A 16461-nucleotide genomic window follows, 5' to 3' on the forward strand; every position below is an offset into this window, starting at 1 on the left:
TAAAATTTTGCATTTTGCTGCTAAAAACAGCCTGTGCGGTGACGTATTCCTTGCTGTTTAGTCATAGCTATCACCATTGTGACGTCATCAGAGGTGGTCAAAGTACTTACCATAGATACTCAAGTAGAAGTAGAAGTAACAGCATCAATTTCTACTCGAGTAGAAGTAGAAGTGATGGCGTCGATATCTACTCAAGTAGAAGTAAAAGTAACTTTTTATAAGTATGCAAAAAAGTCATTATCTAGGCCAGTGGTTCTCAACCTTTTTTCACCCACGTATACCATTTCGAGGTTTTATGCAGTGCTCGTGTACCACCTACATAAGTTACGAGCACTGAAGGCGGTCAAAACTGATTCCGTCACCTATGACGTATTTGACCTATGCGAGGCGTAATAGCAAAAACTAGTAAACTAGGCCAAGGGTTGATGGGATGCATAGAATTGTTTTTCCCCACCAGTCACAAGAAGAACAACATAATGAAATAACAGCAAACAACAAACGTCAATTTATTTAATACGATGGCTGCATTTGTATTATTTTCAACTAGCTCAGCGGTTCTCAAACTTTCTTAGACACGCCCCCATTTATGATAGACACGCTCCCTTATCGTCATATCACAAAATGCAACCAGAATGCTGGCTGAATCCTAGCGAATAATTTGATGGCATGGAAGGTCAGGACAGCTAGTAGATGAGAGGATTCTCAAATATGCCATTAGGACTATACACAGAAGTAGTATAGACGATCGCTCGCATGACGCAATGGGTTTCTTATGGGCGGGGTGGCATGGTGCCGTGAAACCGGGGGTGGCATGGTGACCCTTATGTCTTATGGCGGGGGTGGCATGGTGCCATTGTGTCTTATGGCGGGGGTGGCATGGTTACCTTTTCGGGTATAGGCTGCGGCGGCATGGTGCCGAGAAACCGGGGGTGGCATGCGGCTATTTCGTCTTATGGCGGGGGTGGCATGGTGCCATTGTGTCTTATGGCGGGGGTGGCATGGTTACCTTTTCGGGTATAGGCTGCGGCGGTATGGTACCGTGAAACTCGTGGTGGCATGGTGACCCTTATAACTATAGGCTGCGGTCGCATGGTGCCACTGTGTCTTATGGGTGCGGCGACATGCTAACGACGATAAATGTGTCTGTCATGTATTCTTACGGGCTCAGTGATGAGTCGCCATGTGTTCTTATGGGTGCGGTCGTGAATCATACTTTCAGGCATCTCTCGTGCGGTGTTGAATAGTCACCAACAATAACCGCACAAACGGAAACTTGGCTTGCAAGAGGATTAAGCAGTGCGTGCGACCTATATTTCGAATGACCTGCGCGCTGAATTGTTTCCGTGCAGTCGTGTGCTACTATCGATTATTACACTAGATCAGTCAGTGTGAAATAGTTCGCTAAATCTAGGAATCAGTCGCATGGTGTTACTTTAGTAATTAGTTTACCACAGAGCCGGCGTAGCCGGTGATTCGAATACCGACAAATTTTCACTTATTTCTGACCCAACCCTAATCCTCTGTGAAGTTGACGCTTATTCAAAAAGGTGTGAAATATTTGTAAAACCCTGCGATCGCTGACAAGATAATGTCTCGAACATAACCATCTTTAGCGACTTGGTGTTACAGACATACCGATCGCTCACAAGGTAATATTTCCGCAGTAAGTTTGTCACAGAGCCGGCGCAGACGGTGATTCGTAAACCAACAATTTGACACTTTCTGGTGGTCGCTATATGTTTGACACTTCGGAACGCGGTTGACTTTAGTTGTATGATAAGAATCATGCAAAAATACAAGTAATGTGTCAATTTGTCAACTTGAAATGAAACTTACTACACAGCTCAAGTTGATTCGTATCTGAATGTGTTAATTCGGTACAATTCTAATTATTTTGAGAAATCTTTTCGTGATCTTTTGATTCGACCATAACCCGAATATTACTGACGCCGACTATCAGCCACATTGAATTATTCGCACATTCCACGCTGCTGTTTTCACACTTATAGAATCAATACCAACTATAATTCTACAAGAATCAAGAATCACAAGTATGTGCATTATACAGTTATTGTCTTTATCAACACGAAATCAAACTCTTAACAAAAACACACATCTTATCACTCGTCAACTCTATCATGAAAAGCCTCGAGTCCTTATTATCAAAAATGTTATACCGCGGTGTCGGAATCCATTCGCGGGATGTACTAAAGGTAAATCCAGATAATCCAAAATGACATATTTGGACTTTGACATAATCTGAATTGAAATATATTGACAAACATGACTACCAACTTTGATCCAGTCACATTTCAAGACCATACTTTGAAACTTACAACTCTATTCACGATCCTGCTTTCCGTTTGTCAAAGAGATATTTCAACATCTTACCATACTCAAAAGAATTATTCACAACATTAACAATTGTTAAAAATCTAGTTTTCACTTACTTGATTATATCACTACAACTCATGAATTTGAATTAATTCATCTTGGTTGTACTCGTATGATCGGTCTTTTTTTATTCGATTGTAAAGGTCGTTACTATTCTGAAGACAAAGTATTTACTAATCGGTGCATATACGATTTTACTTGAACATATTATATTTTGAGTATACGAGATTTGAATGTCTGAACAATAACTGAGAAATAATTTATCACAATTAAATCCGTATATCACAGCGTAAAAGATATTGGAATGTCAGCAACTCGGTAAGGTCATAGTTACTACCGCATTACCTAATTTACCCGACCAACTCGTCATGATCATTCCTGAAATCAACACAAACATAACCACTGACTTGAGTTAACCACAAAACAGCATCAAGTTTTAAATCCACTTGTAGCTTACGGCTTATTTGAATGCGGGTTATGTTTTGTTGTAATAGTATTACGTCTCGACATCTCACCATCTTACCATATTCAAAGAGTCAACCACGAAAACATTGTCAAGTAAATCCGTTTGTAACTTACCCGACCAACTCAAACAGTATCAGTATGAAAAACAGCCAAACATACACGAATCCACACAATCACTAAAACCTAAAATCCATAACAAGCTTGGTTGTATTCATATCCCTACACACCTTTTTTTATTCAACTTGAAAAGTCGTTACTATTCTGTAAGATAGATGAATTACTACGCGGTATATTCTGCAAGACAAAAGTAATTACTTCTCAGGGTCGGCGACTTGAGATTAACATAATATGTTTGAGTATACGAGATTTGAAAGTCCGACCAACGTAGTTGAGAATTCATTTCTTACAATCGAACGATGGTGTTATATTCAAAGTTATCATGCTGTGAACATAAGGATTGACACATTGATTTGACATATGAGATTTTGTAATAGTTGATCATTACTTTATTATTAAATTATTCGCGTTAATTAGACCCGGCGTTGTGGTAAATGTTATGACAGCAACAAACTTTTCAGTACCAATGTTATTAACATATTAAGCTGTAAAACTATGTGTGTCTGAAATGTTCTTGATAGGAAAATTACTCCACCTTGGTAAAAATCACTCTGCGTATCGCGGATATCAGAAAATATTTCCAGTAACCAAGACTAAAGATGAAACGACAATATCGGTATTATTACATTCAACAATCAGTACAATTATTAAAATCTATCGTTTGCGATAAACAGCACTAAAGATGTAATAATTCCAGTATTCATACATTGAACATTCGATACAAAATGCTTTATTATCCCGATTCCCAACGGGTAATTGAAACGACTAAGTGTAGAATCAGTATATCAAAATATCGTTACTATTGAATCCAACGATTTATGGTCGGAATTTGTGACAGAGAATTGAAACATATGCACTTTACAGAGTGTGAAAATATCACTTTGAGTATCGAGTACCGTTCGAAGCTAGCGATCAATTCTTAATCATTTCAGTAACTCCCCGTTGTGCGCGCTAAATGTAAAATATCGCGAGGTTATACACTTAAAGACTTTGATTATTGCAAAAGTAAATTGTGATATGTTTGTTAGATGCATCCAATTCAACTAGAAGTGTCTAGTGCCCAACACTCGTAATATCGAAAAAGTACTTGCTACAATATAATTCGCTAAACGTGTTTTGTATTGTTGTTCATTTGTAGTATTGATTGTTTTTGAACCCTCAAATAATAATTCCCGACATGAAACTAAGCCGCCGAAAGTCGTTACCATCACAAAGAAACAATTTACACGATGTTTGCCAAATGTGTCCTATAGTTAGGTGTACTGGAATTATTTGTAAAACACACTCTGGTAAAGAAATCGAAAAGATATCCTACACCTAAATCTGATAAAACCATTTTGTACTTTGTGTTCGTCAGTAGTATCCATTTGAATTTTTCCATTTCCTCTCGTCAAAGTAGATGTAATCATAGTCGCTAAAGAACTTACTTGGATGTGTTTGAATTCTAGACATAGTTCTGATTTACCCAACACAAGACCCAAGGACAACCCTAGTTTCAGCCAAACACAGATATCCAAAATATCACACACTTCGCTATTCCTAAAGCACAAACACCCGATACAAAATAATACTTGTTGTGTTGTTGCGGCATCATCACTCAACAATATCACCCTCAATACAAATGATGTTTATGTGTAACATGCTATTGATTTGAACCACACCCACCTGACGGAAGAGGATTTACTCAATCTTTACAAAATGGATATTGACCAACATCACATCACCGGATTGTATCTGTTTCGCTGGATACGAGTTATGTTAGTTCAACAGTAAACAAATTTCACCCTCTTGGATTATGAACTCAATGCGTTAGCAGTCATTCAATATTTTGTTTGTGTCAACTAGTTACTTGGTATGTTACTCCACAACTCTTACAAAAGTACGAAGGATATTAACATCACACTAAGTAATTAACTTTACTCGATATTCCCGCATTACGAAACTAAAGAATGGTTGGTTAGACTCTACAAACTGTTTCGATATCACAAGACCTTTATTGTCTGAATGGGTGTTCATGTGTCTTAAGAACCAAATAGTTCAACACAGCACTAGTACCAACAGAAACATCAGAGTTGTTTACACAAAAAAGTTTGTATGCGTGCAGTATGCGAATACCATGTATAAGTCCAGCACAATTGCGGTATCCATCCGGGTTTAGTTAACAAAATTTACGACACCGAGGTCACCTCATCTTTCGTAAGACAACAAACCAACCAAGGTTCAGGATATGTCCATGTCATAGCAATAAATCAGCTACTCCAACAACAGAGTACATATGTTTTGTAGTTACGGTGCTTACATCTTACACACAAATCAATCTACTTTGCTAACAAAAAGTGCTGGGTCATCAAGTGATTGCCCTAGCAACAAAACAGCTAAACGTACTATCATACAAAATGGCCGTTATAGTCACCAACGGTACATGGTACAAGTAACAAGTCTCGAGAATCCAGTTATTGAAAAAACATGAAAGTGTTTCTCCTGTGCCAAGTCGGTATGTTGACGAAAGCGTCTAATGCAGGGGTTCTCAACCTGGGGGGCGCGCCCCCCTTGGGGGGCGCAGGAGGCTCTCAGGGGGGGCGCGAAAAATTTACGAAGTCATTATAGGGGGGGCGCGAGAAATTGACAAAGTCAGTACGTGTCTAAACATGTGTTTCACATCCATTATGAGAAGAAGATTAATGAAGATGAAACTTATTCCATATTCAAGAACACTTGCAAAATACAAACTCTAGCAACCGCGCTCAACGGAGTATAGGCTGATTTCAACTTCATTTGAGCAAATTTTTGAAATTCTTTTGAGATATAGAGAGCAACTCCCACGTGTAAGTCATTCGTTGCTTCATATCTTTGACAGTAGCCTAAAGCTTGTCGCGCTGGGCAGCTCTTGTTAGTAGCTTGCGAACTGCACTGCCTAAGACAGACTTAGATGCAATATAGGTTGCCCGTTTTCGCCCGCAATTAGGCTACCCTAAATCAACACAATTTAATTCAATTCCAAAACTGATCAAATTTAGCATGGCAGGACAGAACGACGCCATGCTCCATGTGGTCACTACCAGCATACATCTATATCTCGCACTAATAACATATCGATCACTGCATAGTGCATATTCATGTTATTATCTTCAAACTTACAGGCTTATCATACCTGACTCCAAAATTTGTTAACATTTTGTGGAGAAGTCGCTAGATCACAAATATTACAAATAATGAAATTTTTTACAGAATAAACATACGTTATTTGTTCTCATCTACAACTATCTGAAGATATATCGTGATTATTGTTACAATGTTACACGTTCTGTACTTTTGAACATTCCGCTAGCTAGACAAGCGAATGGATGATATTATGAACGGTGTTAGTGGTTTACATTCATCAAGCGCATGATCAATGATCATATATCGCTGTCTATTGCACCATGATGTCACAATGAAATTGTCGGATCAGGTGCCACATTGTCTGCACCTGTTCGCCCAGGTTTCGACTCATGTCGATTTCGAAAATATTGTTATTGTAGGCAGCGGCGTGGGCGTGAATTTTCATCGACATCGTCAATTTGCTTGAACTAGTATGAGCGGTAAAAAGAGAAAGTATGTCGAAGATTATCTGAAATTTGGATTCATAGAGACCATTGTAAAAGGCGAAGTTGTGCCGCAATGCGTGATATGTTTTCAAAAGCTGAGCAACGACGCGTTGAGACCAACTCGTCTGGAGCGTCATCTCGAGAAAAAACATTCCGCCCATCAAATGAAGCCTCTATCTTTTTTCCAAAGCAAGAAAGCCTCATTTGAGAAAATGAAGGGTGCATATAGCAAGTGCTTTCGTCAATCTCCGGCTGCTGAAGTCCTTGAAGCGTCTTTCGTAATTGCTTACATGATAGCTCTAGAGAAGAAACCCCATAGTATTGGCGAAACGTTGATAAAACCCTGTATGCTACGAGCAGCTAGGCTCGTGTTGGGTGAGGCGAGCAGTAAGAAGCTTGCGGCGATTCCTCTTTCTAATTCTACCATTAAAAGACGCATCGATGAGCTCGCAGAGGATATTGAGTGTCAAGTTATAGATAAGATTCACAAATCACCTTATTTCGCCATTCAGTGTGATGAGACGACTGATGTTGCCCAATTGTCTCAGTTAATGGTCTATGTTCGCTTTGTTGGGCCTACTTCAATCGAAGAAGACATATTATTTTGCAAACCCTTGGAAACGACTACAAAATCAGAAGATATATTCCAACTTGTCGCCACATTTTTTGATAGCAATGATATAAAATGGGAAAAACTTGTTGGCGTCTGCACTGACGGTGCCCCAGCAATGATTGGATCGCGAAGCGGATTCATTGCCAGGATAAAGCAAAGAAGCACAAATGCGGTAGGATCGCACTGCGTGATTCACCGAGAGGCTCTTGCTTCCAGAACTCTACCTGCTGCAATGAAGGATAATTTTGCAATATTCATTCGAATCGTTAACTTTGTCAAAGCAAGTGCAGTCAATACCAGATTGTTTACTAAACTGTGTCAAGATATGGATTCCGATCATGAAACTTTACTCTTTCATACATCTGTTCGGTGGTTGTCAAAAGGTAATATGTTAGCTCGAATCTTTGAAATGAAAGAAGAACTGAAGCTATTTTTGGAAGCTCATGGTAAAAAGGATCTGCTTATGTCATTTACATCAGAGAAGATGCAGCTGCAGTTGGCCTACTTTGTGGACATATTTCAAGCCCTCAATAATTTAAATCTCTCCCTACAGGGGAAGGATACGAATCGCATAGCAGACTATGATGCGATTCACGCTTTCGTAGAAAAACTTGGGCTGTGGTATCGTCGAATTCAAAAAGGAAATGCGGCTTCATTTTACAACCTTGACACTATCCTTGACAAAAAACAAATTGAAATGAAGGGCGAGCTCAAAGCCGAGGTGGAGAATCACCTTCAACTTCTGAAACAAGAATTCGAACGCTATTTTCCAGACTTGAATGATACCGAGCTTCCGGAATGGCAGATGACAAGGAATCCCTTTCGTTTGAATGTGGATATTCTTCCGGAATATTTGCAAGAGGAGTTTTTGGATCTAAAATGCAATTCTACCGCAAGAGACGACTTTGAAGCACTACCACTTACTGAATTCTGGGTGAAATATATCCATATCTACAAGAGTGTGGGTGATGTGGCTATACGCATACTTCTTCCATTTTCATCCACTTAGCTGTGCGAAAAGGGTTTTTCTACTCTTGTGAATATAAAGACAAAATCAAGAAACAAACTCGACTGTGAATCCGATATGAGATGCGCATTATCTGCTACCTATCCTAGAATTGAACATTTGGTATTCAAAAAACAGGCACAGCCTTCGCATTAAGATTAGTCTCAGTGCACCTTGAAATAAATTGATGTATTGTTCAATATTTTTTGGTATTCTCAAACGAGTTTGGGGGAAATTAGTCAGAAATGTAATAGACGGCACGACTCAACAACTGGAATGCGGATTCAAAATTGGCGTAAGATATACCATATGTATACTATTAGATGATGTGCCCTTTTTTACATGGCGATATGTGCAGAGGAATCAGGGGGGCGCAATATATTTGACCACCGCCAAGGGGGGCGCATGTCCAAAAAGGTTGAGAACCGCTGGTCTAATGTAATATCATGATCGATTTGCATTCGTTGGTCACAAAATGTCACTACTCTAAATAATTATTTTTCACTCAAACACAAACGCATACTTGTCACCAATCGTTTTCATCAAGCACGAGTTAAAGAAACCTGCTACGACATGAATTCCGATTTAGTTTTACAAATATTTTATAATTGTTTTTAGTAACACTATATCAATGTCACCAAGTTGAGTGTTTACGATATTGGTGTGTAGGTGTGTGTCATACTTGGGGGATCCGTATTACAATTGACTCGAATTAACTAAATGTAAGAAGGGTTGAAATGTTTCGAATCGATTCATAAGTGGTCTTCGTTGTGGTTTTCGTCGGACATACAGCACGAACTAACTGTAGGCTCCTCTCTGTTGTACAGCTACTCGGTAATCGAAATGCATTAACATGTAAACAACGATCTTGTTTCGTCACACCAAAAATATGCTCACTGTCGCGATACTCCGCACAAGACGTGCATAGCCTTTTCACACTCGTAATAGTATACCAACGTCAAGCGATAACGTTTAACAAGACCAACGACACTGAACCCACGACGTTTACCTATGTAAAATTACCACTTTCACTTGTCAGTCCATCGTTTACCTGACTAAACAAATTATTTTCCTTTGGAGATCTGACGTTTACCCAAAGTAAGAAACCATTTTCACTTGTAAATATATTTTTTCCTCGGCTAACAAACCTTTTTTCACTTGAAAATATATTTTTTTCCTGAACAACAAACCTTTTTCACTTGGAAATATATTTTTTCTCTGGATAACAAACCTTTTTCACTTGGAAATATATTTTTTCTCTGGTTAACAAACCTTTTTCACTTGGAAAAATATTTTTTCTCTGGGTAACAAACCTTTTTCACTTGGAAATATATTTTTTCCCTGGGTAACAAACCTTTTTCCCTGAGGAACAAACCATTTTCACTTGGTGGTCCGTCGTTTACCCGAGTAAAAATATCATTTTCCTTTGGAGATCCGGCGTTTACCCAGTGTAACAATACATTTTCACTTGGAAAAATACTTTTACCTAGAGTAACTAATCATTTTCTCCTGGGTAACAAACCCTTTCGTCTGGAAACTATCATTTAACTGAGTACCAATACCGTTTTCACTTGGAAATACATTTTTCCCTGGGTAACAATACCATTTTCGTTTTGAAAACTGACAACCACACCGGCCAATTTGATATTTTTGTATATTGTTACAACGGTCAGTGACAAAATATACACCAACAACGACTCCGATACATTTGTGTAATCGCATACTCACTTGCTCTGGCGCAGTCCCATCAAAATCGACGGTTAGCCACACACACACACACAAACACAATAACAATGCACTATTTCGATATGACTGCGATGTCCGGGTTTATGCTTTAGATTTTCCAGAACCAATCCGTCTAAAGTTGTAATCCCCCACCTTTGTTAACTGGTTGATACACGGATAACAATCTTCGGAAAATGTAGGAACGCATACTACCCATCGTGCTAGCGATTCCAGGTTACTTGTGATTAATTTCCTTGCTCACCCTATACAGGTTATACGTACAGCGATATGTAGCGGTAATAGGTTTGGTCAATACATATCGCCCCATTCAGTATGGAATTACAAACCCAATACAGGTCAGTTCATAACCGGATCCGGATATTCAATGCAAAGCGATAAAGCAGAACCAATGACCAAATGTAATTAAACATGTAGATTCACAACCCTTGATTTTTTTCGTGAAAATTGACAATACATATCGAATATGTATTACATTACATACAATGTGTCGGTGTACAAATGTTGGGTGTTTATGCACACATCGGTATGACCTATAGACGACATCATCATACCCTCCAGGACTTCGTTATTACATCGCGAGTTCAATAAAATCAATTTTGTATATTCAATCGGTGGCATAGACGACGGAAGGCTTGGAGATCCAATGTAAAATTCAGACAAACAAACGGGTATATTTGTCCATCTTGGTTCTTCACTCAACTACCATTGGTGCTCTCGATACGGCGAACGGTACAGTATGCAACGCATATCATTAGAGTGACATATCCACAAGTAAATATGGGGCCACCAAGTGAAAATGGTTTGTTGCTCAGGGAAAAAGGTTTGTTACCCAGGGAAAAAATATTTTTCCAAGTGAAAAAGGTTTGTTAACCAGAGAAAAAATATATTTCCAAGTGAAAAAGGTTTGTTACCCAGAGAAAAAATATATTTCCAAGTGAAAAAGGTTTGTTGTTCAGGAAAAAAATATATTTTCAAGTGAAAAAAGGTTTGTTAGCCGAGGAAAAAATATATTTACAAGTGAAAATGGTTTCTTACTTTGGGTAAACGTCAGATCTCCAAAGGAAAATAATTTGTTTAGTCAGGTAAACGATGGACTGACAAGTGAAAGTGGTAATTTTACATAGGTAAACGTCGTGGGTTCAGTGTCGTTGGTCTTGTTAAACGTTATCGCTTGACGTTGGTATACTATTACGAGTGTGAAAAGGCTATGCACGTCTTGTGCGGAGTATCGCGACAGTGAGCATATTTTTGGTGTGACGAAACAAGATCGTTGTTTACATGTTAATGCATTTCGATTACCGAGTAGCTGTACAACAGAGAGGAGCCTACAGTTAGTTCGTGCTGTATGTCCGACGAAAACCACAACGAAGACCACTTATGAATCGATTCGAAACATTTCAACCCTTCTTACATTTAGTTAATTCGAGTCAATTGTAATACGGATCCCCCAAGTATGACACACACCTACACACCAATATCGTAAACACTCAACTTGGTGACATTGATATAGTGTTACTAAAAACAATTATAAAATATTTGTAAAACTAAATCGGAATTCATGTCGTAGCAGGTTTCTTTAACTCGTGCTTGATGAAAACGATTGGTGACAAGTATGCGTTTGTGTTTGAGTGAAAAATAATTATTTAGAGTAGTGACATTTTGTGACCAACGAATGCAAATCGATCATGATATTACATTAGACGCTTTCGTCAACATACCGACTTGGCACAGGAGAAACACTTTCATGTTTTTTCAATAACTGGATTCTCGAGACTTGTTACTTGTACCATGTACCGTTGGTGACTATAACGGCCATTTTGTATGATAGTACGTTTAGCTGTTTTGTTGCTAGGGCAATCACTTGATGACCCAGCACTTTTTGTTAGCAAAGTAGATTGATTTGTGTGTAAGATGTAAGCACCGTAACTACAAAACATATGTACTCTGTTGTTGGAGTAGCTGATTTATTGCTATGACATGGACATATCCTGAACCTTGGTTGGTTTGTTGTCTTACGAAAGATGAGGTGACCTCGGTGTCGTAAATTTTGTTAACTAAACCCGGATGGATACCGCAATTGTGCTGGACTTATACATGGTATTCGCATACTGCACGCATACAAACTTTTTTGTGTAAACAACTCTGATGTTTCTGTTGGTACTAGTGCTGTGTTGAACTATTTGGTTCTTAAGACACATGAACACCCATTCAGACAATAAAGGTCTTGTGATATCGAAACAGTTTGTAGAGTCTAACCAACCATTCTTTAGTTTCGTAATGCGGGAATATCGAGTAAAGTTAATTACTTAGTGTGATGTTAATATCCTTCGTACTTTTGTAAGAGTTGTGGAGTAACATACCAAGTAACTAGTTGACACAAACAAAATATTGAATGACTGCTAACGCATTGAGTTCATAATCCAAGAGGGTGAAATTTGTTTACTGTTGAACTAACATAACTCGTATCCAGCGAAACAGATACAATCCGGTGATGTGATGTTGGTCAATATCCATTTTGTAAAGATTGAGTAAATCCTCTTCCGTCAGGTGGGTGTGGTTCAAATCAATAGCATGTTACACATAAACATCATTTGTATTGAGGGTGATATTGTTGAGTGATGATGCCGCAACAACACAACAAGTATTATTTTGTATCGGGTGTTTGTGCTTTAGGAATAGCGAAGTGTGTGATATTTTGGATATCTGTGTTTGGCTGAAACTAGGGTTGTCCTTGGGTCTTGTGTTGGGTAAATCAGAACTATGTCTAGAATTCAAACACATCCAAGTAAGTTCTTTAGCGACTATGATTACATCTACTTTGACGAGAGGAAATGGAAAAATTCAAATGGATACTACTGACGAACACAAAGTACAAAATGGTTTTATCAGATTTAGGTGTAGGATATCTTTTCGATTTCTTTACCAGAGTGTGTTTTACAAATAATTCCAGTACACCTAACTATAGGACACATTTGGCAAACATCGTGTAAATTGTTTCTTTGTGATGGTAACGACTTTCGGCGGCTTAGTTTCATGTCGGGAATTATTATTTGAGGGTTCAAAAACAATCAATACTACAAATGAACAACAATACAAAACACGTTTAGCGAATTATATTGTAGCAAGTACTTTTTCGATATTACGAGTGTTGGGCACTAGACACTTCTAGTTGAATTGGATGCATCTAACAAACATATCACAATTTACTTTTGCAATAATCAAAGTCTTTAAGTGTATAACCTCGCGATATTTTACATTTAGCGCGCACAACGGGGAGTTACTGAAATGATTAAGAATTGATCGCTAGCTTCGAACGGTACTCGATACTCAAAGTGATATTTTCACACTCTGTAAAGTGCATATGTTTCAATTCTCTGTCACAAATTCCGACCATAAATCGTTGGATTCAATAGTAACGATATTTTGATATACTGATTCTACACTTAGTCGTTTCAATTACCCGTTGGGAATCGGGATAATAAAGCATTTTGTATCGAATGTTCAATGTATGAATACTGGAATTATTACATCTTTAGTGCTGTTTATCGCAAACGATAGATTTTAATAATTGTACTGATTGTTGAATGTAATAATACCGATATTGTCGTTTCATCTTTAGTCTTGGTTACAGGAAATATTTTCTGATATCCGCGATACGCAGAGTGATTTTTACCAAGGTGGAGTAATTTTCCTATCAAGAACATTTCAGACACACATAGTTTTACAGCTTAATATGTTAATAACATTGGTACTGAAAAGTTTGTTGCTGTCATAACATTTACCACAACGCCGGGTCTAATTAACGCGAATAATTTAATAATAAAGTAATGATCAACTATTACAAAATCTCATATGTCAAATCAATGTGTCAATCCTTATGTTCACAGCATGATAACTTTGAATATAACACCATCGTTCGATTGTAAGAAATGAATTCTCAACTACGTTGGTCGGACTTTCAAATCTCGTATACTCAAACATATTATGTTAATCTCAAGTCGCCGACCCTGAGAAGTAATTACTTTTGTCTTGCAGAATATACCGCGTAGTAATTCATCTATCTTACAGAATAGTAACGACTTTTCAAGTTGAATAAAAAAAGGTGTGTAGGGATATGAATACAACCAAGCTTGTTATGGATTTTAGGTTTTAGTGATTGTGTGGATTCGTGTATGTTTGGCTGTTTTTCATACTGATACTGTTTGAGTTGGTCGGGTAAGTTACAAACGGATTTACTTGACAATGTTTTCGTGGTTGACTCTTTGAATATGGTAAGATGGTGAGATGTCGAGACGTAATACTATTACAACAAAACATAACCCGCATTCAAATAAGCCGTAAGCTACAAGTGGATTTAAAACTTGATGCTGTTTTGTGGTTAACTCAAGTCAGTGGTTATGTTTGTGTTGATTTCAGGAATGATCATGACGAGTTGGTCGGGTAAATTAGGTAATGCGGTAGTAACTATGACCTTACCGAGTTGCTGACATTCCAATATCTTTTACGCTGTGATATACGGATTTAATTGTGATAAATTATTTCTCAGTTATTGTTCAGACATTCAAATCTCGTATACTCAAAATATAATATGTTCAAGTAAAATCGTATATGCACCGATTAGTAAATACTTTGTCTTCAGAATAGTAACGACCTTTACAATCGAATAAAAAAAGACCGATCATACGAGTACAACCAAGATGAATTAATTCAAATTCATGAGTTGTAGTGATATAATCAAGTAAGTGAAAACTAGATTTTTGACAATTGTTAATGTTGTGAATAATTCTTTTGAGTATGGTAAGATGTTGAAATATCTCTTTGACAAACGGAAAGCAGGATCGTGAATAGAGTTGTAAGTTTCAAAGTATGATCTTGAAATGTGACTGGATCAAAGTTGGTAGTCATGTTTGTCAATATATTTCAATTCAGATTATGTCAAAGTCCAAATATGTCATTTTGGATTATCTGGATTTACCTTTAGTACATCCCGCGAATGGATTCCGACACCGCGGTATAACATTTTTGATAATAAGGACTCGAGGCTTTTCATGATAGAGTTGACGAGTGATAAGATGTGTGTTTTTGTTAAGAGTTTGATTTCGTGTTGATAAAGACAATAACTGTATAATGCACATACTTGTGATTCTTGATTCTTGTAGAATTATAGTTGGTATTGATTCTATAAGTGTGAAAACAGCAGCGTGGAATGTGCGAATAATTCAATGTGGCTGATAGTCGGCGTCAGTAATATTCGGGTTATGGTCGAATCAAAAGATCACGAAAAGATTTCTCAAAATAATTAGAATTGTATCGAATTAACACATTCAGATACGAATCAACTTGAGCTGTGTAGTAAGTTTCATTTCAAGTTGACAAATTGACACATTACTTGTATTTTTGCATGATTCTTATCATACAACTAAAGTCAACCGCGTTCCGAAGTGTCAAACATATAGCGACCACCAGAAAGTGTCAAATTGTTGGTTTACGAATCACCGTCTGCGCCGGCTCTGTGACAAACTTACTGCGGAAATATTACCTTGTGAGCGATCGGTATGTCTGTAACACCAAGTCGCTAAAGATGGTTATGTTCGAGACATTATCTTGTCAGCGATCGCAGGGTTTTACAAATATTTCACACCTTTTTGAATAAGCGTCAACTTCACAGAGGATTAGGGTTGGGTCAGAAATAAGTGAAAATTTGTCGGTATTCGAATCACCGGCTACGCCGGCTCTGTGGTAAACTAATTACTAAAGTAACACCATGCGACTGATTCCTAGATTTAGCGAACTATTTCACACTGACTGATCTAGTGTAATAATCGATAGTAGCACACGACTGCACGGAAACAATTCAGCGCGCAGGTCATTCGAAATATAGGTCGCACGCACTGCTTAATCCTCTTGCAAGCCAAGTTTCCGTTTGTGCGGTTATTGTTGGTGACTATTCAACACCGCACGAGAGATGCCTGAAAGTACGATTCACGACCGCACCCATAAGAACACATGGCGACTCATCACTGAGCCCGTAAGAATACATGACAGACACATTTATCGTCGTTAGCATGTCGCCGCACCCATAAGACACAGTGGCACCATGCGACCGCAGCCTATAGTTATAAGGGTCACCATGCCACCACGAGTTTCACGGTACCATACCGCCGCAGCCTATACCCGAAAAGGTAACCATGCCACCCCCGCCATAAGACACAATGGCACCATGCCACCCCCGCCATAAGACGAAATAGCCGCATGCCACCCCCGGTTTCTCGGCACCATGCCGCCGCAGCCTATACCCGAAAAGGTAACCATGCCACCCCCGCCATAAGACACAATGGCACCATGCCACCCCCGCCATAAGACATAAGGGTCACCATGCCACCCCCGGTTTCACGGCACCATGCCACCCCGCCCATAAGAAACCCATTGCGTCATGCGAGCGATCGACTATACTACTCACAGAGCAAAAACAATGAAATGGCGGAAAATCGCGTGTAGCGCGAAATAATTTTTCAGTTGGCCGCAGCTTTGCA

At 38.5% G+C, this 16461-nt stretch overlaps 2 long non-coding RNA genes across 2 annotated transcripts; one reads left to right on the forward strand and one right to left on the reverse strand.

The window, feature by feature from the left end:
• Positions 1-958: 958 nt before the first annotated feature.
• On the reverse strand, positions 959-15794 carry LOC145445277 (uncharacterized). Its single transcript, XR_013916944.1, has 2 exons — positions 15649-15794; positions 959-1323 (listed from the first exon to the last, which is right to left on the reverse strand). It is a non-coding gene; the product is annotated as an uncharacterized LOC145445277 (long non-coding RNA).
• Positions 1323-16158, forward strand: LOC145445276 (uncharacterized). Its single transcript, XR_013916943.1, has 2 exons — positions 1323-1468; positions 15794-16158. It is a non-coding gene; the product is annotated as an uncharacterized LOC145445276 (long non-coding RNA).
• The last annotated feature ends 303 nt before the right edge of the window (positions 16159-16461 follow it).

The sequence above is a fragment of the Botryllus schlosseri genome, chromosome 8 (genome assembly GCF_051294905.1).
Source record: "Botryllus schlosseri isolate E-star chromosome 8, Bs_hap1, whole genome shotgun sequence".
NCBI classification, from domain to species: domain Eukaryota; kingdom Metazoa; phylum Chordata; class Ascidiacea; order Stolidobranchia; family Styelidae; genus Botryllus; species Botryllus schlosseri.